This window comes from Dipodomys merriami, unplaced genomic scaffold, assembly GCF_024711535.1.
Source record: "Dipodomys merriami isolate MVZ:Mamm:240054 unplaced genomic scaffold, mDipMer1.0.p SCAF_65, whole genome shotgun sequence".
NCBI classification, from domain to species: Eukaryota; Metazoa; Chordata; class Mammalia; order Rodentia; family Heteromyidae; genus Dipodomys; species Dipodomys merriami.
This window is the reverse complement of record NW_027206235.1, coordinates 505448-530111: the sequence shown is the minus strand read 5'-3', so window position 1 is coordinate 530111 and position 24664 is coordinate 505448. Positions and strand designations below refer to the sequence as shown.

Here is a 24664-nt window from a genome sequence, read left to right as displayed (position 1 = left end):
TAATTTCTTGTATTTCCGAGTCTCTATTAAGAAAATATTGGCTTGAGGCAAGAAACCTAGGGTTTCTCCAATTCCATCCTGTAATGTTTTCAGAGTGTCTGTTTTGACTCTGACGTCTTTGATCCATTTGGGGTTCATTCTGGTGCAGGGTGATATATAAAGATCTAGATTTGGTTTTCTACAAGTAGTTAATCAATTTTGCCAGCAACGTTTACTGAAGAGGCTGTCTTTATTCCATTCTATTATTTTAACTCCCTTATCAAAGATTAGTTGGCTATAGGTCTGTAGGTTCATTTCTGGGTTTTCAATTCTATTCCATTGGTCCTGAAGTCTGTTCTTATGTCAGTACCAAGCTGTTTTTATTCCTATGGCTTTATACTAGAGTTTGAAATTTGGTATTGATATTCCTCCAGCAGTGTTCTTTCCGTTGAGGAGCGTTTTTGCTATTCGGGGTCTTTTATTGTTCCATATGAATTTTTGGATTGGAATTTTGATAGGTATCACGTTGAATTTGTAGATAGCCATGGGAAGTATTGCCATTTTCACAAAGTTGATCATTCCAATCCAGGAGCATGGAAGGTTTTGACATTTGCTATTTTCTGTTTTGATTTCCTTTTTCAAGATTTTTAAGTTTTCATCATAAAGGTCCTTCACTTCTTGGGTTCAGTTAATTCCTAGGTATTTTATTTTTTGAGGGGCTATTACAAATGGAGTTGTTTTCCTAATTTCAGCCACCCTGTTCTGATTGTTGGCATACAGAAAAGCCATTGATTTTGGGGGGTTAATTTTATACCCTGCTATTTTGCCAAAGTTTTGAATCAGCTTGAATAATTAGGGAGTGGAGTCTATGGGATTCTTTAAATACCAGATCATGTCATCTGCAAAGAGGGAGAGTTTTATTTCTTCTTTCCCTATTTGAATCCCCTTCATGTCTGCATCTTGTCTTATTGCTGTAGCTAGGCATTCTAATACTAGATTGAAGAGAAGTGGAGAGAGTGGGCATCCTTGTCTTGTTCCTGAGTTAAGAGGAAATGGCTTTAGTTTTTCACAATTGAGTATAATGCTGGCTGTAGGTTTGTCATATACAGCCTTTATTGTATTGAGGAATGTTCCCTGGATTCCTAATTTTTCCAAAATCTTCATCACAAAAGGATGTTGAATCTTGTCGCATGCTTTTTTTTTGTTCTTGCTGCTGTTGATGTGATGAATATTATTAATTGATTTGCGTATATTGAACCAGCTTTCCATCCCTGAAATGAATCCTGTTTGCTCGTGGTGTATGATTTTTTGGATGAATTATTGAAGTTGATTGGACAAAATTTGTTGAGAAATTTTGCATCAATGTTCATCAAAGAAATGGGTCTATAGTTCTCTTTCTTTGATGAGTCCCTGCCTGGTTTGGGGATCTTTTGAAATCTTTTTCAATTTCATTGACGAGTTGAAGGAGTATTCGTGTGAGCTCTGCTTTGAAAGCCTTGTTGAATTCCGTTGTAAAACCATCTGGTCCTGGACTTTTCTTAGCTGGAAGGTCTCTTATTGCTGTTTCTATTTCAATGCTTCATATGGGCCTGTTAAGCTGGTTTAACTCATGTTGGTTTAGTTTTGGCATGTCAATATTTGCTAGAGAAAAGGTCCATTTCTGTCAAGTTCTCAAATTTATTAGCATAAAGTTTTGAGAAGTATTCCCTTATAATGTTCTGAATCTTGGTTGTTCTCATGGTGATGTTTCCATACTCATCTCTGAGTTTATTTATTTGGGTGTGTGCTCGTCTTTTTCTTATAAGATTTGCTAAGGGTCTGTCAATTTTGTTAAGTTTTTCGAAGAACCAACTCTTTGTTTTGTTGATACTTTCTATAGTTTTTGTGGATTCTAATTCATTTAATTCTGATTTAATTTTAATTATTTCTTTCTGTCTACTGGATTTGAGTTTACCTTGCTGCTCTTTTTCAAGGAGGTTTAGATGTGTCATTAAATTGTTGGTTTCAGATCTCTCCAATTTTTGATGTAGGAGCTCAGAGCTATAAACTTGCCTATGAGTACTGCCTTTGCTGTGAACCAGAGGAGCTGGTAGTTTGTTTGTTCATTTTTGTTGAATAGCATGAACATTTGAATTTCCTTTCTAATCTCTTCCATGACCCACTCGTGGTTCAGCATTGTGTTGTTCAGCCTCCATGTGATACCGGACTTTCTTTGGTGGCTTTTGGTGTTGAGTTCTAATTTTATTCCCTTGTGGTCAGAGAGAATGCAAGGTATAACTTCAATGTTTCTGAATTTAGACAGGTTTGCTTTGTGGCCTAAAATGTGGTCTATTTTGGAAAATATTCCATGTGCTGCTGAGAAAAACGTGTATTCTGATGCTGCTGGGTGAAATGTTCGGTAAATGTCTGTTAAGTCTAGTTGATCTATGCAGCTGTTTAGATCTGCGGTTTCTCTGTTGAGTTTTTGCCCAGTTGATCTGTCTAGTGGGGAGAGTGGTGTGTTAAAATCCCCAACAATTAATGTCTTTGGATCTATATGGCATTTGAGGGAAAGTAGTGTTTCTTTGGTAAATTTGGGTGCTCCATTGTTTGTCGAATAGATATTAGAATTGTAATATCCTCCTGAAGGAGAGATCCTTTAATTTGTATGTAGCGACCTTCTTTATCTCTTCTCACGAATTTTAATTTGAAGTCTATTTTATCTGATATTAGGATTGCAACTCCGGCCTGTTTATGGGGTCCATTTGCTTGGTAGATTTTATTCCAGCCTTTAACATTGAAAATGTGTTTGTTTTTATGGGCAAGATGTGACTCCGGAAGGTAGCAGATAGAAGGGTCTTGTTTTTTAATCCAATTAGTTGGTCTATGTCGTTTAATTGGAGAGTTCAGTCCGTTAATGATGATAGAAAGGACTGAGAGGTATTTGGGGGTTCCTGCCATGTTATCCACCTTCTTGGCGCCTGCAAAAACTAGGTTCTTCCTATCGTTCTTGGATTCTCAGTTTGGGTGCAGTTTCTTGGCCTTTATTGTGGTCTTGTTGGTTTTCTATGTATAGGACATCTTTAAGAATCTTTTGTAGGGCTGGTTTGGTGGAGATGTATTGTTTCCATTTTTCTTTGCTATGGAAGGTTTTTATTTGGCCTTCAGTTATGAAGGAGAGTTTAGCTGGGTACAGTATTCTTGGTTGATAGTTGTTTGTTTTTAGGGCATGGCATACATCATTCCAGGCTCTTCTTGCTTTGATTGTCTCTGCTGAGAAATCTGAGGTGATTCTAATTGGTTTCCCTTTATAGGTGATTAATGTTTTCTCCTTGACAGCTTTAAGGATCTTTTCCATGGTCTGAGTTGTTCCTGTGTGGATTATAATGTGACGGTGGGATGTCCTATTCTATTTGGAGTTCAAAAAGCTTCTTGTATCTGAATAGGCCTATCTTTTTGCATGTTTGGGAAGTTCTCTGCTAGGATCCTGTTAAACAAATTTCCTAGACCATTAACTTCTGTTTCTAGGTGCTCCTCTACACCCATTATCCTTAGATTAGGCCTTCTGATGGTGTCTTCCAAGTGTTGGATAGATCTGTCATATTTATTGGACTTGTCTTGGATGGTTGTATGTTCTTTCTCTATAATATCTAGGCTGTTTTCAATCCCCGAGATTCGATCTTCTGCATGGTCTAACCTGCTGTCAAAGCTTTCTACTTTGTTTTTTATCTCTTTTCCTTCTAATTGGTCAGCTTTGATGGCTTCAAATTCTTTGTTGAAGCTTTGTTTTAGATCTTGTATGAAGTTCTTTACTTCCTTAATTTGGTGTTCAGTGTTTATTCTCAAATCACTTAGTTGATTGCTTATGATTTCCTTGTACTCCCATTCCTTCTGTTGGGCTCCATTCAGCATTCCCTTTGTGGTCTCCCTGACTTCCTTCAGCTCTTTGTTAATGGATTCCATGAATGCCTTTAGTGATCTTTGTGTATTCTCTTCCTGCTCTCTCAATTCCTGCATTACACTTTGATTAGCTTCCTCCCGTTCGTGGGAGTCCTGTAGTTCTCTTTGAGTGTTCTCAGCCTGCTCACACCATTCCTGCCTTTCTCTTTGAGTATTCTCAAGCTGCTCACGCAAATCCTTTATCAATTTTTGAGTAGCTTCCTCATGCTTGTGATATTCCTGTATAAACTTTTGGATTGCCTCCTCTGTCTCCCTATCACGCTCATACAGAGTCCTTTTTATGTTTTCAATCTTTTCCTTTATTATGTTTTCAATCTTTTCCTTTATCATGTTTGCCAGCAGTGTTTGTAGAGCTATTTAGAAATTGTCCTCTGGATTATTCATTATCTGTTCTGTCCCCTGATTATCAAGATTGGGAATTGAGATACCCGGATTTGCCATTTTTTTGTGTTTTTCCGGCTTACTCTGCCCATTTGAGATGAAAATAGCACCAGTTTTGTGCTAGAACACTATCTTAAGGCAAGCATCAACCAAAGTCTGAATTTGTACACTCAATAGTCTACAGATACAATCTAGTTCAACAGATACATCTATTCAACATCAAACAACTATACATTAATGGGCTACGAACTGCAAAGAAGAATTTGGAAGACCAGAAATTATTAGGGTTAGGGAGAGATATGGATAAAAATTAGGAATAGATTGATGTGGGGAGGCTCAGAGAGAGTTTACTAAGTCCTAATCTCAAAGCAGGAAATAGGTAGGGTAGGATGAAAATAGAGAGGGAGAAAAAAAGAAGAAAGGGAAAGAGAAAAGAAAAGAGACCAGAAGAAATAGAAAAGTAAAAATTAATAAAATTATGTAGACCCGATAACTATCTATTTAGAGAAGAAGGTGAATATATTGAGAGAAGGGGAGGGACATAAAGGAGATGTGAAAAACCTAAAAATAAAAATGCTTAAAATATTATATAGGTATAAAGAGGTAGTACTGCTATTAAGGAATTTAAGTCTTAGAGGTTTTGAATTGAGTGATAAATTTCTGGATTAAGTGTGTACACAATGGGGGATAGGGTCTAATAGTCAACTAAGGGTTTATCTGAGGATGTGCAGGACAAGAATTAAGTCACATAAAGAAGAACGAAAGAGAAGAGAACGTGAAAAGGATAAGAAAAGAAGAAAAAAGATGAGAAGTTCAGTGGAGGTAAACAAAAAAGAAAGAGATAATTAAAATAGAAAAAAGAGAGAAAGAAAACAAAAAAAGAAAGAAAAACGCACACTCACGTATCCCTAAAATAAAAATTATAAGAGGAAAAAAAATTTCTGGAAAACAATTTTTTTTCAAAAAAGGCAAAAATTAAGGATTAAAAAAAGTTTTGGAAAAGAAAAAAAAATTTTATATAAGGTACCAAAAAAAATTTTTTTAAAGAAGAAGAAGAAAAAGAAGAAGAAGAAGAAGAAGAAGAAGAAGAAGAAGAAGAAGAAGAAGAAGAAGAAGAAGAAGAAGAAGAAGAAGAAGAAGAAGAAGAAGAAGAAGAAGAAGAAGAAGAAAAGTTCTTTGATTTTTTTTGGGAGGGGTGGGGAAAATCCTGTATCTCCCTTGTGTCTGTAGCCAGCCTTTTGTTGGAGTCTCTGGTCTGCTTGTGGTCCTGTGGCTTGGTTGCTTTCTTAAGTCAGTTTGTTCGAACAGGCAGACAAATGCTCTGCTTTACCCAGGATTTGGCGATCCTCCTCCCAGGTTAGTTCATTTGGAGGCAGATCTACTTCGAGTATCACAAAAGAGGGGGATGCAGTGATGAGGCTAGGTTCTGGGTAGAGTTGAGGCCTTTCAACAGACAGTAGCTTTTCCCGGGGGCTAGTTTTTGAAAAACTCACAGAGCCCAGCCTGGAGCCATTCTCAGGGTTTCTGTTTACTGAATTTCAATTGATTGTTGAGGCTGCTAGAGGAAGGGGCAGCCTCTGGCTCTGATTACCCAGTGAAGAAAGTCACTCCTAGGGCTGGTGCCCGAGCTGTGTGACTTTTCCCTGGGTGGAGCTGAGTCTGGCAGTTCAAGTTAGGTTCTTGTGACCTGCTAAATGACTCTAGATTTCTTCCAATGCCTGAGTTGGAGCTAGCAGCTCCACTGAGCTTTGTCGGTATCCAAGATGGAGATCTCTGGTGCTGGGGGTAGGGGTGGCCTTCCCTCCTCTGCTCCCTGAGAAGGAGTGAAGATGTCAGGCTTCTACTCATGCCGAGTCTTGGTTCCTGGGTTGTCTCTGGTCTGCAAACTGCAGGATGAAGATGTCCACTCCTTGTCAGTTCTTGCTGGTGTTGAGTAGAATCCGCTCGCCTGCTGCTTCTGGCTTCTTCATCCCAGACTCTCTGTGGCTCAGGTATGGCTCCTGTGCTCACCCGCCGCCACCTCCACAGCTGCCGCTGCCGCGGCAGCTGCTGGCAAGAGCTCAGAAGTGTCTCCTTGCCTGGGTTTCCCCTCTCTGGCCTAACTCTCTGTCCTGTGATGGCACACTTGGTGTAATTCTCTGGCTTAAGACTGTTCACTGGAACTCTAAAACTGCTTTCTATGGGAGAGCTTGCTTAGATTCCAGCTTCTCCTCCGCCATCTTCCTGGAACACCCCCCCCCAAGTTAGGGTGTTTCTAATGAGTGGCTGCTTCCAAGTTCTTTCAAAAGGAGAACAGATATTATCTAAAGAATATCCATAAAAGGATATTTTGCCAAGCTAGGGTGTACTAAAGGCTCTTGACCAATCATGCACATCTCTAGAGACACAGGTTCCATTCCTACTCACCAGCTCTAAGGCATGTAAACAAGGACTTCTCCCTCTTTTTCTTGGTCTCATGGGTCATGCATTCCTCCATCTGAATTTGTAAGCTCCAGAAGAATATATAAGCAGAAGAGCAAGTCTGAAGAGGGCATGTTTAGCTTGACATACTGTGTAAGTTCTTTCAGGGTTTCTTGGTTCTTGTGGTCATAGAAATCATCAGGGCAGAAGAGCATCCTCATAGGGAAGATGGAACAAATCATGCTGTGGGCATATTGGTGATAAGGAAAATGAGAGCCCGCCCTCCCCATCCTGAGCCTTGTACTAAAGCATTTTTCTGGCAGGACGTGCATTTTGGGAAGTGGGAAGAGACTCCTGCAAGCAGGATGTTCCTCACAACCCACTTCTAGGAATTTCTCAAATACAATCCTCTATAATTCTGCATGTGCTAGGAAGAGAAAGTTGTTTCCCCACTGAATCTGACTTGTTATACACAGTCCTCCTTGTCATCCATGAGAGTCCAAAGCCACAAACACATCCACAACTGTGTAATCTGCTATCCACTGAAGTGGCAAGCCTCAACCCCCTGGTAAAAATCACAACTGGAAGGACCTGCGGCAGACCACCCGGCCCGCCGGATCGCGATCGCAACGATCCAGCACTCTCCACCCGAGCAGAGAGGTTCCATCCCGCCAAAGCGGCTCGGCGCGACAAAGGGTCCTGTCTGCAGACCACCCGCCCGCCCGATCACGATCGCAACAACCCGGCGGGGTCACTTGGGCCCCAGAGGTACCGAGAAGAAGCTGCCTGAGCGTGGACACTCTTGACCCAACAGCTTCGACAGAGGCAGAGACAGAAAAGAATCACACAGAGCCACCACCGCCCAACCCAGCCCGGATTGCAACAACAACTGACGACCTACACCACACAGAAACAACCAGCTCCAGGGTGAGTACCCCACAGGGGAAGTGTATCCCTCAAGGGAGACCAGAGCTGGAGGGAATCCCCAGACCCTGACCTAGACTCCCTACCCCAGCACCCGGACCACAGGACCCACTAAAACTGGGAACTGTTTGAGAGCTCCACCAGCCCGTGGAGCACACTCAGCTGGCCAGGCTAGAGCAAGAGCACCCCTGGAAGGGAGCTTAAATGCCCAAGCCAGGAACAGCGCCCCTGGGTCAAGACTACCAACAGTAGAAGAAATTTGAACTGTGTCCCCCAGGCTGTATAACCTAGGGGGTATACACATCAGCACAGGCCTAACAAGCGCGCTCCAGGCCCGGGGATCCGGCACCTGAACAACACAACCAACTCCTCCCAATTGAAGTAAAAAGCTGAGCATACGCCTCAACAGAGGGGAGAAAACCAGGAAACAACACTCCCCCGGGAAGCACGCCTGTGACAACAAAAGACCTGGAGGCCCAGGACAAGAGAAGCCCAAACCCCACCAAAACTCCACCCATATACCCTAGACTGGGAATTGGGCAACACAGGCTGCCAGCACCTGATAGTAAGCAGGAGCTCAGACTGTTAAGGCGGCTCAGCAATAGAGTGATAGTCTTGGATGTATGAGGCCCTGCATCTGATTCCTCAGCATCACAAAAGCAAAAAGGGTCAGAAGTGGTGCTGTGGCTCAAACGGTAGGGTGCCAGCCTTGAGCTGAAAAGCTGAGGGACAGCACCCAAACCTAGAGTTCAAGCCCACAACCAGCCCAAAACAAATAAACAAAAACACATCAGGAGCCCATAGCAGACTCCAGCATTTGGGAGAGTGCATCCAGAGCATCTGTTCTTCACAAGAGCACCCGTAGGAGCAAACACAAGCAGTCTAGGCTGCTCAACCCTTCCAAAGGCGGGAACTGTCAGCAATCTACAGCAGAGAGCTGAGAATCCTAAGTAAGTCAGAATAGCAGCTGGAAATAGGCTCCCAACAGAACCCAGATCAAGCACAGACTCTCTCTACCAATACAGAATCAGCAACCAAGCAAAGACAGACACACCAAAACAAAATTGAAGAGCAGTCTCCTGAACCTCCATGCGAAAATCACAGAGAAAAATCACAAGGTTTACTACCACCCAGGACAGCAAGCTCACCCCAAAAGCCAGCAGCCACACAGGGGAGAGCCCCAGTGGGAGCAAAGCAGGAATGGAAGACAAAGGCTACTTCCAAGGGTTGCTGGAGGCAATGACTCAAGAAATAAAGCGAGAAATTTATCAGAAATTGAAAGAGCACAAGGATGAACTATCCAAAGAGATACAGGGTATCAAACAAGAGATGCATGCAAAAATAGAAGCTGCACAAACCTCAATAAGAAGTGAGATAAACGCCAAATTAGAGGTAATGCATACCTCATTGAGAGGTGAGATCAGTACTCTGAGAACCAACATTGAATCCATAAAGGGATCCATTTCCTCCATGCAAACCACAATAGAAGCCACTGTCAACAGAGTGAATGAAATGGAAGGTCGAGTGTCAGATACAGAAGACAGAATACACCAACTGGACCAAAAAGTGACAGATATGGAAAAATTACTCAAATTAAACCAAAGGGATATTCAAGAGCAAGCAGATAATGCTAAAAAATTTAACCTTCGCATAATTGGAGTGGACGAAGGTGAGGAATTCCAGAGCAAGGGAATGCAACACCTATTTAACAAGATAATCAATGAAAATTTTCCCCACCTCAAAAACGACCATCTTAACTACATCACAAAAGCTTATCGAACACCCAACAAGCAAGACCCCAGGAGAAACACTTCTAGACACATTCTAGTAAAAATGATAGATCTGAATAATAAGGAAACAATCCTGCATGCAGCAAAAATGAAGAAGGAGCTATACTACAATGGGAAAAAAATAAGAATTACTGCAGATCTCTCCACACAAACAATGAATGCAAGAAAAGCCTGGGAAAGCACCATACGAGCCCTGAGAGCCAATAACTGCCAACCCAGACTGATCTACCCGGCAAAGCTAGCATTCACATTTGATGGAGAACTGAAAACTTTTAATAGCAAAGAAAAACTAAATGAATACATAAACATTAAGCCAGCATTACAAAGAATTCTAAGAGGGGGGACACAACCTGAAGAAAGCAGCCAGGAACTGGGGCCTGCCCCAAACAGGCATTACTCAAAGTCTAACTGAGCAAGCACAGGAGGAAAGGAAAAAAGAAAAACTTAGGAAAACGGAATGGCAGGGACAACAATGCATCTCTCTATACTTTCTCTTAATATAAATGGGCTGAATTCGCCAATTCAAAGAAAACGAACTGAGGACTGGATAAGAAAACAAGACCCATCCATCTGTTGCCTTCAGGAGACCCACCTCTCAGCCAAACATACAAACAAACTCAGAGTGAAGGGGTGGAAAAGGATCTACCAATCAAACGCCCCCAGTAAGAAAGCAGGTGTAGCTATCCTGATATCTGACAAAATAAACTTTTCATTAAAATCAATACAGAAAGACAAGGACGGACACTACATATTAATAAAGGGAACAATCCAAGAGGAGGATATAACCATCATCAACTTATATGCCCCAAATATTGGTGCACCCAGATATGTCAAACAAATGCTCTCAAACTTACAGAATAAAATAGATCCCAATACGATAATACTAGGAGACTTTAACACACCACTCTCACCAAAGGACAAGTCTACCAACCAGAGGATTGGCAAAGAAGCTACCGAATTAAGAGAGGCCATACTTCAAGCGGAATTAACTGACATCTACCGAGTATTTCACCCTAAAACAACACAGTACACATTCTTCTCAGCAGCTCACGGAACTTTCTCCAAAATAGACCATATCATAGTTCATGCAAGGAACTTAAGCAAATACAAAGGGATCGACATAATCCCCTGTATCCTATCTGACCACAGTGGAATCAAGCTAGCTCTCAATAACAAAGCATACCGCAGAAATTTCTCCAATACATGGAAATTGAACAGCACACTCCTTAACAATGCCTGGATAACAGAAGAGATCAGAGAAGAAATAAAGCACTTCCTACAACTCAATGAAAATGAAAACACCTCACAAAGAAACTTGTGGGACACAGCAAAAGCAGTCCTGAGGGGCAAATTTATTGCCCTCAGTGCCCACATCAAGAGAATGGAGACAGACCAAGTAAATAACCTCATGTTGCAATTAAAACAGCTAGAAAAACAGGAAAAAATGGAACCTAAAGCTACTAGAAGAAGCCAGATAACCAAATTAAAAGCAGAGATTAACCAATTAGAAAATCAGAAAACCATAACCAAAATAAACCAAACAAAAAGCTGGTTCTTTGAAAAAATAAACAAAATTGATGGCCCATTGGCTAGATTAATTAAAAAAAGAAGAGAGGAAACCCATATTAATAGGATTAGGGATGCCACAGGAAACATCACCACACGTACCCAAGATATCCAAACAATTCTAACAGACTACTTTCAAAAGCTATACTCTCTAAAGGAAGAAAATCGGGCAGAAATGGATGCATTTTTAGAGAAATACAAGTTGCCCAAACTGAGCAAAGAAGAAGTTAACCAATTAAATAAGCCAATATCCTATAATGAGATACAGGAAGCTATCAAAAGTCTTCCAACAAAAAAAAGCCCAGGACCAGATGGATTCACAGCAGAATTCTATAAGACCTTTAAACAAGAACTAATACCCATACTCCTCAAGCTCTTCAGAGAAACAGAGAAGGAAGGAGCTATCCCAAACTCATTCTACGAAGCCAATATCACACTCATCCCCAAACCAGGCAAAGACCCAACCAAAAAGGAGAATTACAGGCCAATCTCCTTGATGAACACAGATGCAAAGATCCTTAACAAGATTCTAGCTAACAGAATCCAGAAACACATAAAAAAAATAATTCACTATGACCAGGTAGGCTTCATCCCAGAGACACAGGGATGGTTTAACATACGTAAGTCAATAAATGTAATCCAACATATCAACAGAGCCAAGGTCAAGAATCACATGATTATCGCTACAGATGCAGAAAAGGCCTTTGACAAAATTCAACATTCATTCATGCTAAAAGCTCTGGAGAAAATAGGAATAGAAGGAACATTTCTAAAAACAATAAAAGCCATTTATGACAGACCAATAGCCAATATTATACTTAATGGGGAAAAGCTACAACCAATTCTCCTAAAATCAGGAACAAGGCAAGGATGCCCACTGTCTCCACTCCTCTTCAATATAGTCCTAGAACCCTTAGCCAGGGCAATAAGGCAAGAAAAAGATATTAAAGGGATCCTCATAGGAAAAGAAGAAGTTAAACTATCCCTTTTTGCAGACGACATGATACTATACCTCCACGATCCCAAAAACTCCATCCCCAAACTCTTAGAAATCATAAATCACTTTGGCAAAATAGCAGGATACAAAATAAACCCACAAAAATCAGTTGCCTTCCTATACACTGATAATGTACAGGAAGAGAGGGAAATAAAGGGAGCAACCCCATTCACAATAACCTCCCGAAAAATAAAATATTTAGGAATTAACCTAACCAAAGATGTAAAAGAACTATTTAATGAGAACTATAAAAAGTTAAAGAAAGAAATTGCAGAAGACACTAGGAAATGGAAAGACCTCCCATGCTCCTGGATAGGCCGACTTAATATAGTAAAGATGGTAATACTTCCAAAACTAATATACAAATTCAACGCAATTCCTATTAAAATCCCAATGACGTACATCACTGAAATACAGAAAACAGTCCAAAAATTCATATGGAACAACAAAAGACCTAGAATAGCCAAAACAATTCTAGGGGATAAAGACAATATGGGAGGGCTATCCATGCCGAACTTCAAACTCTACTACAGAGCTATAATAACAAAGACAGCATGGTACTGGCACAAAAACAGACCCGAAGACCAATGGAACAGAATAGAAGATCCAGAAATAAATCCACAGGCCTACAGCCAGCTGATATTCGACAAAGGAGCCAAAGACATACAATGGAAGAAACACAGCCTCTTCAACCGCTGGTGCTGGGAAAACTGGGCAGCCACATGCAGAAAACTAAAAGTGGACCCCAGCCTATCACCATGCACCAACATCAACTCAAAATGGATTAAATACCTTAACATTAAACCTGAATCTCTGAAACTACTGCAGGACAGAGTAGGAGAGACACTTGAACTAATAGGCACAGGAAGGAACTTCCTGAACAGAGTCCCAGGGTCACAACAAATTGGCGAGAGACTCGACAAATGGGACTACCTTAAAATAAAAAGCTTCTGCACAGATAAAGCTATCGCAACCAAGCTAGAAAGACAACCAACTAATTGGGAAAAAATATTTACCAGCAATATATCAGACAAGGGGTTAACATCCTGTATATACAGGGAACTCAAGAAACTAATCCCTCCCAAACCCAACACACCAATTACTAAATGGGCAAGGGAACTAAAGAGGGACTTCTCAAATGAAGAAATAAAAATGGCAAAGAAACACATGAGGAAATGTTCATCATCCCTGGTGGTGAAGGAAATGCAAATAAAGACAACCCTGAGATACCACCTTACCCCAGTCAGAATGTCCCACATCCACAAATCAGCCAACGACAAATGCTGGAGGGGATGTGGAGAACGAGGAACGCTATTACACTGCTGGTGGGAATGTACACTCATACAACCACTTTGGAAAGCAGTCTGGAGGGTCCTTAGAAAGCTAAAGATTGACCTCCCTTACGACCCAGTCATACCACTTCTAGGCATCTACCCTGAACAACAGGAACCAATATACAAGGACACGTGCACCTCCATGTTTATTGCAGCACTGTTCGCAATAGCTAGGATATGGAAACAACCTAGATGCCCCACCACAGATGAATGGATCCAAAAATTGTGGTATCTATACACAATGGAATATTATGCAGCCATTAGAAATGACAAAATAATGGCATTTGCAGGGAAATGGATGGAGCTAGAAGGAATCATGTTGAGCGAGGTAAGCCAAGAACGAAGAGACAAACAGTACATGGTCTCCCTGATAAGTGGATGATGAATCCAAAATGTTAGGTGATATGACAAAACTAACAGGACTTAAGAAACAAAGAACTCCCACTCATCTGGTTGAACCACTACTAAATATCCCCATGCTGCTGATCACATATATGGTATATAACATATGAGCACCGTTATATATTACAGACTGTGATAGACAATTTGCTCCAGGAAAGTTAGAATGAACTTGTGACTTTAAATGAGCATCATTATTCCACAATACTGTGAATTTCCGGAAATTAAGTAATCACTTAATCACGATCAAAAAAAAAAAAAAAAAGAACCTTGGGGAAGGGAGGGAGGGAGGGGATGGTAGGGGGAAAACAATGGAGGGGGGTAACAATGTTCAAGAGGAAGTGGAAGTGTACTCATTACCTCACTCATGTAACTGTAACCCTCTGTATAGTATCTCTACAATAAAAAAAATTAAAAAAAAAAAAAAAACTAAAAAAAAGAAAAAAAAATCACAACTGGTGTGCAAAGAAGAAAGTTGACTTTGATTCAGAAACCTCAAAGATACCCAATTTTCAAGGACTGAACTTATCTTTGTGCCAACATCCACTTACTTCTTCATCTTTTTCATCTTCCTCCCAGTTACAGTAGAAGGATCTATACCAATGGAAGGGGAGGAGGATGCTAACTCTATGCTTCTCCTTTTCTGAACTAACAGGACACACATGGGACTGGCTAAGTCCCAAATGGCAATGTAAACATGACAGACAAAAAGTGGAGGTATGTCTATACAATTTCAAGGAAATTCTGTGAGGATGTTTATATGCATCTGTCCAAATAAGTGCACAATGGCTCATGCCTCTAATCCTACTAATCAGGAGGGTGAGATCTGAGGATCACAGTTTGAACCCAGTCTAGTTTGTAAAATTCTAAAGACACTTATCTTCAAGTAACCAGTCCAAGGCCAGACCTGGAACTGGGGCTCAAATGGTAGAGTGCTAGGAATGGGACAGCACTCAGGCCCCAAATTCAAGTTGCATCCTTGCTTCTTTCTATATTCCCTCAAAGGCCTACAAGATAGTGATTTCCTAGGTGAGGGTGGACTTTGGGTGGGGCTGACTCATTTCTTTAATCCTAGTCTCTCAGCAAGCAAACTGCTAAGGCTCCACTAGCTCCTGAGGCAAATGAAATATTCTGGCAGCCCAGTCCTAAAGAATTAACTTGGAGTGCACTTCTTTGTCTCAAGCCAATTTCCTGTGATAAGACCTCAGTGAAACAGTTTCAGAGAAGTATCAAGTATTCCAATAATCTGCCGGGGGGGGGGGGTATCATCAGCCCTGGGTTTGAAAGAAGAACACTCATTTTTTAAACAGAATATCCAGCAACTGCTCCATTGTTCCCAATTCTCTATAGTGGTGGAGGAAGTTTCCAACACAGAAGAAATCACCTTTCTGGTAGGCAGGGAACAGGTCCATTGCCAACATTTACAACAAGCCTGAATCCAAGCTGCATATATTATAAGGCACATTCAGGTTTTGGGCTGACTCATTGTCACACTGAGGTGGTAAAAAGAGTGGATCTTTGAAACATGGAAAATGGAGTACACTTCAAAGTGAGTAACAGAGTGGATTGAAAAGTGCATAGTAAATTTTTCTCAGTATACACATATAAAAGCACACAAGAAGAAGGTTGTACTGTAGGCTAGGATGAGATTAAATAGGTTTCCTGTCATACTTACACCTGGCCTGAGTTGCCTTGTGATTCCCTTGGTTTATTTTATAAAAAGGCCTGAGACATTGGATTCATGGTTTGGCACTGATCCAATGTCTGTATCATCGAGTGCAGCACTCATACCACTCATGCCTGAGACCTGAGTCTCTTGAACTTTGAAAACAACACAGGAACATCTTTCTTGTTCCCGAGCTACAGGCCACGTGAGCTGGCTTGAGCTGACTGTCGGTTACAGTTGCCTGTCTCTCAGAGTTCCATATTCTATTCCATTGTAAGGGAGGCAGTGTCATCTCTCAGAGCCCAATGATCAGAGTTGCTTGCTCACATAAGAACATTCCAAAGACAACCTGGAGGCTGAAATCTCCCCTCCAACATCACTCTGTACACATGTGGACATGATCAAATCCAAACATCCTCAGCTAGGCCTACAAGCCAGCATGATCTCAGCCACAAGGAACCCTTCCTAGGTCAGACCCATGCCTTATTTGTCACTATTCCTTTCATCCTTCACAAATCATTTTGCCTCTCAGGGCCTTCTCAGCCTGCCATTTGATTCTTGGATGTATTTTTGACATCTACTTCTTAGGACATTGTTAGGTTTTTATTTCCTAATCTTCTGTTTGCTCTTGAAGCCCGTGTGTGCTGTCATGTGGAAAATCGTACAAGTATTGAAAAACAAACCTTACACCTATAGTCAGACATTTTTATGGGTGTTCATTCTTGTAAGATAAAAGACTATTCTTGATAATTTTCTCATATCTTATGACAGAGGTGAGGGGGAGAAGGGAAGAGGTGCTGCATTGTCTTCTCATAATTCAAAATACAATAGTTGAAGGAATGTAAGATTTAAAGATAAAAGCTATTTTCCTGTCCTTTTTATAAGCTAGTCGTTTATAAAGTATTCCTCACTAAAGTCTTGTCATCTGTGTCCCACGAACTATCCTCCTCATTCAAAATAATCAGGAAAAACTTTCACAAATAAGTGGGCTGTTGTCTAATCTCCGGATAAGAATTTAAGATATAACATTGCCTGCGAATCTGTGTGTGTACATGTGTGTTGGAGGGTGTGTGAATGTATGTGAATGTGTGTTTGTGCATATGTGTGTTTTAGGACTTGAACTCAAGGGCTATATGACATTCCTGAGCATCATTCCCTTGAGTGTAGTGCTCTAACAATTGTGCCACAGTTCCACTGCAAGTTTTCTGTAGTGAACTGGAGAGGAGAGACTCATAAAATTTCCTGCTCAGGCTGTCTGAACTAAATCTCAGGTCTCAACCTCCTGATTAGCTAGAGTTCTAATTATGAGCCTCCAGAACCTGGTGATAAAACTGTTACTGGCGGCAGTGGGGTTGCAAGTTTCAGTCCAGCTTCATAACATTCTATATCATAAAACAGCAACAGTAAAAACCTATATCAAAATACAATAATAAGATATACTTAGAATACAATTTAGTGATATAGTCTGCTAGCATAACTTTCAGGAATCTGTGTTCTTAATGATTTAGCATCACAAAACCAGACAAAATGAGATAATTTCAGTAGACTCTCCAAATTTTTTAATCCATCATATAATAATTTCAAAACATTATAATAAACTGGAAAACATTCATACTTATTAGGAGAATGTAAAAAAGATAAACGATGGCAGATTATGAAATGGAACATTCTACACTGCAGGAAAATTATTGTCATGATGGATATGTGGTGGTATTGTCATCGTGAATATATGATAATGTTCTTCAGAGCAGCAATAGATAAATATATATTTACTAAATATAGTCTAATTTGTCTCGATCTCTATCAACTTCCAATCTTCTACTGCACATTATCAGTTTATTCATGTTTATGGTATATTCCAAAATAACTAGCAGAGTCAGGTTACCAAATTCATTAGCTTCAATGTTTTAGGAGATAAACCTGCTAATTATATTGACTATTTAATATATTAAACATGTAGTGTGCTATCATTGTACTCTCTAAGTATGTACCTACAATTCTTCAAAGTGAAACGGAATACAAGGTTTTGCCTGTAAAGCTAGCTATTTGGGACATCAGTTTCAGACCAGTGTAGTTTTACCTTCAATGCTCCCAAAACCTAGCTATGCGTAATGGAATACATCTATCATCTCATGTCCATGGGGAGCTGAGAGCAGGAGGACTTCAATTTCATGCCATACTAGGCAAGAACTTCCATATGGCTCCATCTCAACCAAAGAAGGTTCAACACTGGCAGCACCTATAACCCCCACCTAGGTGAAAATAAAAATAAGAGCAATGTAGTATAAGAAACAAACAGTATTAAAACATGCTAATACAAACCATCATAAACAACACACGTAGTTCTTGTTTCTTATACCTGTAATCCTACCTATAGCTAGGATTATATATGTGAGCCAGAGGCACCAAGCAGTTCATCATTTTAAAAATGACTATTTGAAGCCAGGAGCCAGTGTCTCATGCCTGTAATCCCAGCTACTCATGATTCTGAGATATGAGGATCACAGTTTAAAGACAGCCCAGGAAGAAAAGTCCCCATAAGACTCTAATCTCCAATTAATTACTGAAAAAGCAAATGTGGCTTTGTGGCTCAATTGATAGAGTGCTAACTAACTTGAGCTCAGAATCTCAGAGACAGTGTCCAGGTCCTGAGTTCAAGCCCCACAACTGACAAAAAAAAGCATTTTAATGTCTGAATTTTTTTATTGTGAAAATACAGTACAGAGGGGTTACAACTACATGGGCAAGATAATGAGAACATTTCGTATCAAGCATTGTAGCCTCCTCTGTTTCCCCTTACCATCCCTTCCCATCCTCCCTCAATCCTCCCACCTAATCCTCCCCCCAACCAAAGTTATAAAGTTCATTTTCGACATAACAACTTGTATATATCATTGTTGCAATGGGTCCACCTGTATCCCTATTTAAACGATTTGTTTTTGCCCTTCCCCTATACAAATTTTACCAACATCAAATACAGTGAAAGCAGGGGTAAAGCCGTGGGGGAGGGACATGCAAAGCAACAAAGAAATAATCTTATAAATAAATGTGTTAGAAAAAATCGCATGAAAGAAAAAAAACATTTGAATACATATCTTAGGGTTCATTTCCCTAACATCAAATTATCTGACCTTTTCTGCTTGACTCAAACATATACTAGTTACTGCAAAAAAGGGAAAACATGGGACCTATATTTCTTTGGGCCTGGCTTACTTCACTTAATATAATTTTTTTCTAAGTCTTTCCATTTCCTAACAAATGGGGCAATGTCATTCTTTCTGATGGAGGCAAAGAATTCCATTGTGTATATATACCACACTTTCTTGATCCATTCATCTATTGAGGGGCATCTGGGTTGGTTCCATATCTTAACCATGGTAAATAATGCTGCAATAAATTGTCGTACTGGTAGCTTTAGTGTGATCTTGTTTGTAAACATTTGGGTAAATGCCCAAAAGTGGGATTGCTGGGTCATAGGGGAGCTCTATGTGGAGTCTTTTGAGGAACCTCCATACTACTTTCCAAAGTGGTTGAACAAGTTTACACTCCCACCAACAATGCAGTAAGGTTCCCTTCTCTCCACATTCCCTCCAGCATCTGTTGTTATTTAGAGTTCTTGATTTTTGCCATTCTAACTGGGGTGAGGTGGTGTCTCAATGTTGTTTGAATTTGCATTTCTTTTTTGGCTAGGGAGGTTGAGCATTTCTTCATGTGTCTATTGGCCATGCTTCTTTCCTCTTCAGAGAAGTTTCTCTTTAAGTCTTTAGCCCACTTATTTATGAGGCAGTTGTTTCTTTGAGGATCTGTTGTTGGGGGATTTAATTTTTTGAGTTCCAGGTATATTTTAGATATGAGACCCTTGTTTGTTGTATGGCTAGTGAAGATCTCCCAACCCGTGGGCTTTCTATTGATCTTACTAGCTAAATCCTTTGCCATGCAGAAGCTCTCCAATTTCATGCAATCCCAATTGTCCAACCTTTCTTTGATTTGTTGTGTTTCCAGGTCTCTATTAAGAAAATTTTGGCCTGTGCCAAGGAGACCTAGAGTTTCTCCTATTCCATCCTGTAATGTTTTCAGAGTGTTTGCTTTGACTCTGACGTCTTTGATCCATTTGGAATTGATTCTGGTGCAGGGTGATATATAAGGATCTAGCTTTAGTTTTCTACAAGTAGTTAATCAATTTTGCCAGCATCTAATGTCTGAATTTCTTGTGAACTAAAATGAAAGCTGTGGTATACAATTCTACAGACTACTGCAGATTTAATTATATTTGTAGTTAGAAAAAGTAGCAGCACTTGAACAAAAGACATTTTTTTCATAAACTAGGGCAGACTGGTCTCTAATTGGAGGACATTGCTACACTCATACGTAGTACTTTTTGGTTGTTTTTTGTTTTGTTTTTAGAACAGGACGAGTGAACTTCTTTCTGCCAGTGGCCATTTGGGTATGTCTGACTTCATTCACAGGCCATGCAGAATTAACAGTAAAGACAGGACAAAGTCAACTGGCAGTAAACTTACTTGTCTTTATGCCATGTTCCAAATTATTTGATTAGCGTATATGTCCCTATAGCCTATAGTTTCCTATTCCTGCCTTCCTCAAAATACAAGCATTTCCACCAGTTCAGATTTGAGCCAGGCAATATTCAGTATTAGTGCAAGAGTCGAGGAAAATTGTAACACAACCAGGGAAGCATGCAACCAACACTTCAGTAGCTGGACACTGGGAATTCAGGCCTATAATCCGAGCTACTCAGGAGGCTGATGATCACAGTTCAAAGCCAGCTCCAGTGAGAAAATCTGTAAGACCCTTCTCTCCAATTAACAATCAAAAATCCATAAAGGGAACCGGGGCTCCAGAGGTAGAGTAGCCTTGATTACAAAACCTCAAGGGCAGCACCCAATTCTGAGTTCAAGCTGCAAGTCAGGCACAAAAACAAAAACAATCAAAAACAACAACAACAAAAAAACAGAAACTGGGAGAAAGCTAAGGAAAGGATAGCATTGCCTACAAGAAAAATGTACACATTACATGTTTTGTGAAATGGTAAACTCACTGTACACACCTGAGTAACAATTACATTTAAAAAAGAATGTGGGAAATTCCAAAGCCATAGGGCCTTATGATGTGCATCTGCTTTCCAGAATTTCAAATCCCATCATCTGAGCAGGTATCACATAGCCCAGGGTGATTAGAAAGTATGAAGGCAGAGATCTTTTCAGATTGGCCCAGCAAATCTTTGATTACTTTAAGCAAAAAAAGAAAAGAAAGCAAACCAAACAAAATAAACTTTAAGGTTAATTATGCTGCTATTAAAGATTCAGATGTTGGTACACTTTGTAGAGGGAAAGGGAAAATACAAATTCTTCATATAAGGATACAGGTGGACTCATTGCAACAATGAGATGTACAACACATTATGTCAAAAAACGAACTTTACAATTTTGGCGTGGGAGGTGGGAGATGGGAAGGGATGGGAAGGGGAAACAAAGGAGGAGGCAACAATGTTTCATAAGAAATGTACTCATTATCTTGCTCATGTAATTGTAACTTCTCTGTACGTTATTTTCACAATTTAAAAAATTGAAAAAAAAAAGATTTCAGGCAGATTTATACTGGTAAATGATGAGTTAGTACATATGTTTTGTAGATACTGAACTCAAATGTGTCAGAAAAATATCCTTGGATTCATAACTAGAAACTGTGAAGTGTAAGGTATATTAATTAGGTAAGTTTCATTAGGTAGCCAATGAAGAAAACAACACATGGTATTCAGTCAGGTAAATTAGTTTATTTTTATGTATTGATTTATTTTTGGTCCAGTTGTGGGGCCTGAACTCTGGGCCTGGGCGCTGTCCCTCAGCTCTTCAGCTCAAGGTTAGCTCTACCACTTGAGCCACAGTGCCACTTCCAGCTTTTTTCTTTTTGCTTATTTGGTGCTGAGGAATCGAACCCAGGGCCCCATGCATGCAAGGCAAGTGCTCTACCACTGAGCCACTTTCCCAGCCCCTAAAGTAGTTTATTTACTGAACTGCTGCCCATGCCATACATGGTGGAGAGGCATGTAGAAAAGGGGGGGGGGGTGTTGGTGACCCAACCTAGGGCCAAGTCGTATCTAAGCCAAAGACCAGATGAGGTATGCCCAGGTTGGGGAAAAGTCTGACCACATTGGATCTGGATGTGACCTCGGGGCCTGGGACTCTCCTCTGGTCAGATGGAAAGTGTGACCAGTAGCTGACCAGGTTGTGACTTAATGGGGGGGAGGGGTGAGGTGGCTGCCTTCAGGAGTCCCAGATAACTAGGTAACACATAAAGGGTGGAAACTTAGCAAAGAAGTGGGGAGGTGTCTGCATAGGGTCTGCATGGCCTGGGGCAGACCTAATACCAAATACAAGTAGTACCTCTGCCATGTAATTCCTGACTCCAAACCATTCATTCTCAATCATTTCTTCCTTCCTTCCTTCCTTTCTTCCTTCCTTCCTTCCTTCCTTCCTTCCTTCTTTCTTTCTTTCCTTCCTTCTTTGTTCCTTTGTTCGTTTGTTCATTCCTTCCTTCCTTTCTTTTCTCTCCCCATCTCTCCTCTCTCCCTCTCTCTACCAATCTCTCCTCTCCTTCACTAAACCTCCCTCTCTCCCCTACCCCAGTATTCTCAACTCTCAAATAATGAACACTTGCTGAATTGAACTCACAAGCTGGGAAGAGTAGCTCAATGGGCAAATATGAAATTTAGTTTAATGTTTCCTTACATCTCTACCACAGATCACTGGAATCAAATAATGTACACTCAGCAGCATGCCATCTCAAGCTATTTGGAGGAGGAAAGCAAGCATGTTTTCACTGCATTCTGTGAGGTCCACTCTGGGAAGGTGGGGCAGACTCCTCCCTCCTTTTGGCTAAATCTTAGCCCAGTTTCTGCATCAGAAGAGGTGACTGCCTCGAAGTGAACCAGTTACCTAAGTGACTCAGGTACTGGGCAGAAACCTAGCCTCTTGTGATACTGAGATTAATGGCATGATTCAACATGATTCACTAGTTTGTTGAGGCTGGGACTTCCTAAATTTTTGGTTAGGCTATGTTCAAATTGTGATCTATTTATTTCTGATTGCTAACCATGATTATAGATGTGAGCCAGTACATCAGATCATTCAAAGTCCTTTATCATGCATGGAAGACATGAGGTTTCCCAAATGACATACCAGTTGACAGACAGCAAAATAAGTCATTAATTCTGGTTAAGATGTGTTTTTAATGTGAAACAAAATTTACTTAGCAAAATATGACTACTGTGATTATACTTTTAAACTTACCCTACATTTTAATATCAAATCACCTATATTAGCCAATGATTAACTCAAATTACCGGTAATCATTTATTTCTGTCTTCTACAGATAGGCAGAACTGGATCACACACTATTAACTAAAGTGGTAGAATTTGAGAAGATCACACTTCTGAGACATTCTAGGAAGGAAAGTATCACCCATATCCACCTACTAGGTAGGGATATTGGAATGCAATTATGATCCCTGCTTTTTAGGCTAGGTGCAAAAATTGCTAATCTATGAGTAAAGTAACTTAAACAAAAAGGATTGGTGTAGTGACTCCAGTGGTGGAGTACCTGTCTGGCAAACACAACATCAAAACTCAAAACAACTTCCTAAAATTAAAATATGAAAAAGAAAGAACGAACAACTCATGTTGAACATGTGTTCAATGTAAAGATTTACAATAAATTATTGTAGTTATAATACCATCATTTATTTCTAGGGACAAACACATTTTGTGTCAAGCCTAAATGAAAAAATAACACACTATATACGCTTTGTATATGCTTTGGTAAAACACAGGTCTGGCTTACAATGGTGAACCCTTAAGTTTGCAAGTGCAGTGGTGTTGCAGGGTTGTTAAAGTTTATGGAAGTCCATCTTTTTGATGAACTTAACATGAAATTACCTAACCAAACAGTTCACTGGACGGATACTGCTGATACACACACACACACACACACACACACACACACACACACACACACACACATGTATGTGTTTATATATTAAGTGATACATGAATAAAATTAATGATGAATAAACTCAGTGAACAGATACCTTTCCCAAATAATTATTTTACCTGAATAAATTCATGTCTTAAACTCTCCAATTACACTTACATAGCTGCTGATTCCCATCAGCTTTTTTATGATACTTTTTTCTTTGTTTTTCAGATGAAAAAACCTGCCAATAAATATACCTGTATGACATTCCTTTCTTTAAAAAATGAAAATGATGTTGTGTAATCTGGTTGTTTATGTGTCATCAAAATAATTTTTTATAATTTCAAGTACATATTGTCTTAGACTTGGATCTCACTCATTTTCTTCCAATAATACCTATAGGAAGGGGAAAATGAAGGATCATTCTGTTACTTTGTGAGCTTCTGTTATTAATCATTGCAATAAGTATTATGAAAATGAAACTCTGAAATTATTTGGAGATTATTTGTAAGTTACCTTTCTACACACTCATGCTACTCCCTCAACTAAATCACAGAACTTAAAATAAGTAACATTTTAGCTGGGAGCCAGTAGCTGATGTCTGTAATCCTAGCTACTCAGGAGCTAAGATCTGAGTATGGTAGTTCAAAGCTAGCCTTAGCAGGAAATCTGTGACACTCTTACCTCCAATTAACAGCCAGAAAAACTGAAGTGGCCCTGTGGCTCAAGTGGTAAAGTGCTAGCCTTGATCTTAAGAGCTTAGGGACAGTGCCCAGGCCCATGACCATGAAAAAGAAAAACAAAAAAGGAAAAACAGGGGGGAAGCAACATTTTAAAGCTTATGTATAAGGGGGGACCAAGATGGCGACGGGCAGTAGGGAAACGCCACAGCTCTCTCCAACCAAAAAGAGAGTTCGAGTTCCAACGCTTAATCTCCCCAAGAGACAGAAAACAACAAAAAGATGAACACTCAGAGAAAAACCAGAGGTGGAAAATAACAAAAAAGAAAGAGAGGAAAAGAAGAATTTCAGAACAGAAAAAAGCGAAGACCCCTCCCCCAACCTTTACTGGCCGCGCTCCAGGCTGGGGCCGGAACCAGGCCCGGGGATCCAGCGCCTGAACAACACGACCAACTCCTCCCAACTGAAGTAAAAAGCTGAGCATACGCCTCAACAGAGGGGAGAAAACCAGGAAACAACACTCCCCGGGAAGCACGCCTGTGACAACAAAAGACCTGGAGGCCCAGGACAAGAGAAGCACAAACACCACCAAAACTCCACCCATATACACTAGACTGGGA

At 40.2% G+C, this 24664-nt stretch overlaps 1 long non-coding RNA gene across 1 annotated transcript in view; it reads left to right on the top strand.

Annotated features, from left to right (window-relative positions):
* The window catches only part of LOC138815544 (uncharacterized), a 95996-nt gene extending 72379 nt beyond the window's left edge, over window positions 1-23617 (top strand). The window contains exons 4-6 of the long non-coding RNA XR_011368358.1: window positions 22135-22341; window positions 22765-22871; window positions 23596-23617. This is a non-coding gene — a long non-coding RNA (uncharacterized lncRNA). The remainder of the gene's footprint in view (window positions 1-22134; window positions 22342-22764; window positions 22872-23595) is intronic.
* Window positions 23618-24664: the final 1047 nt, after the last annotated feature.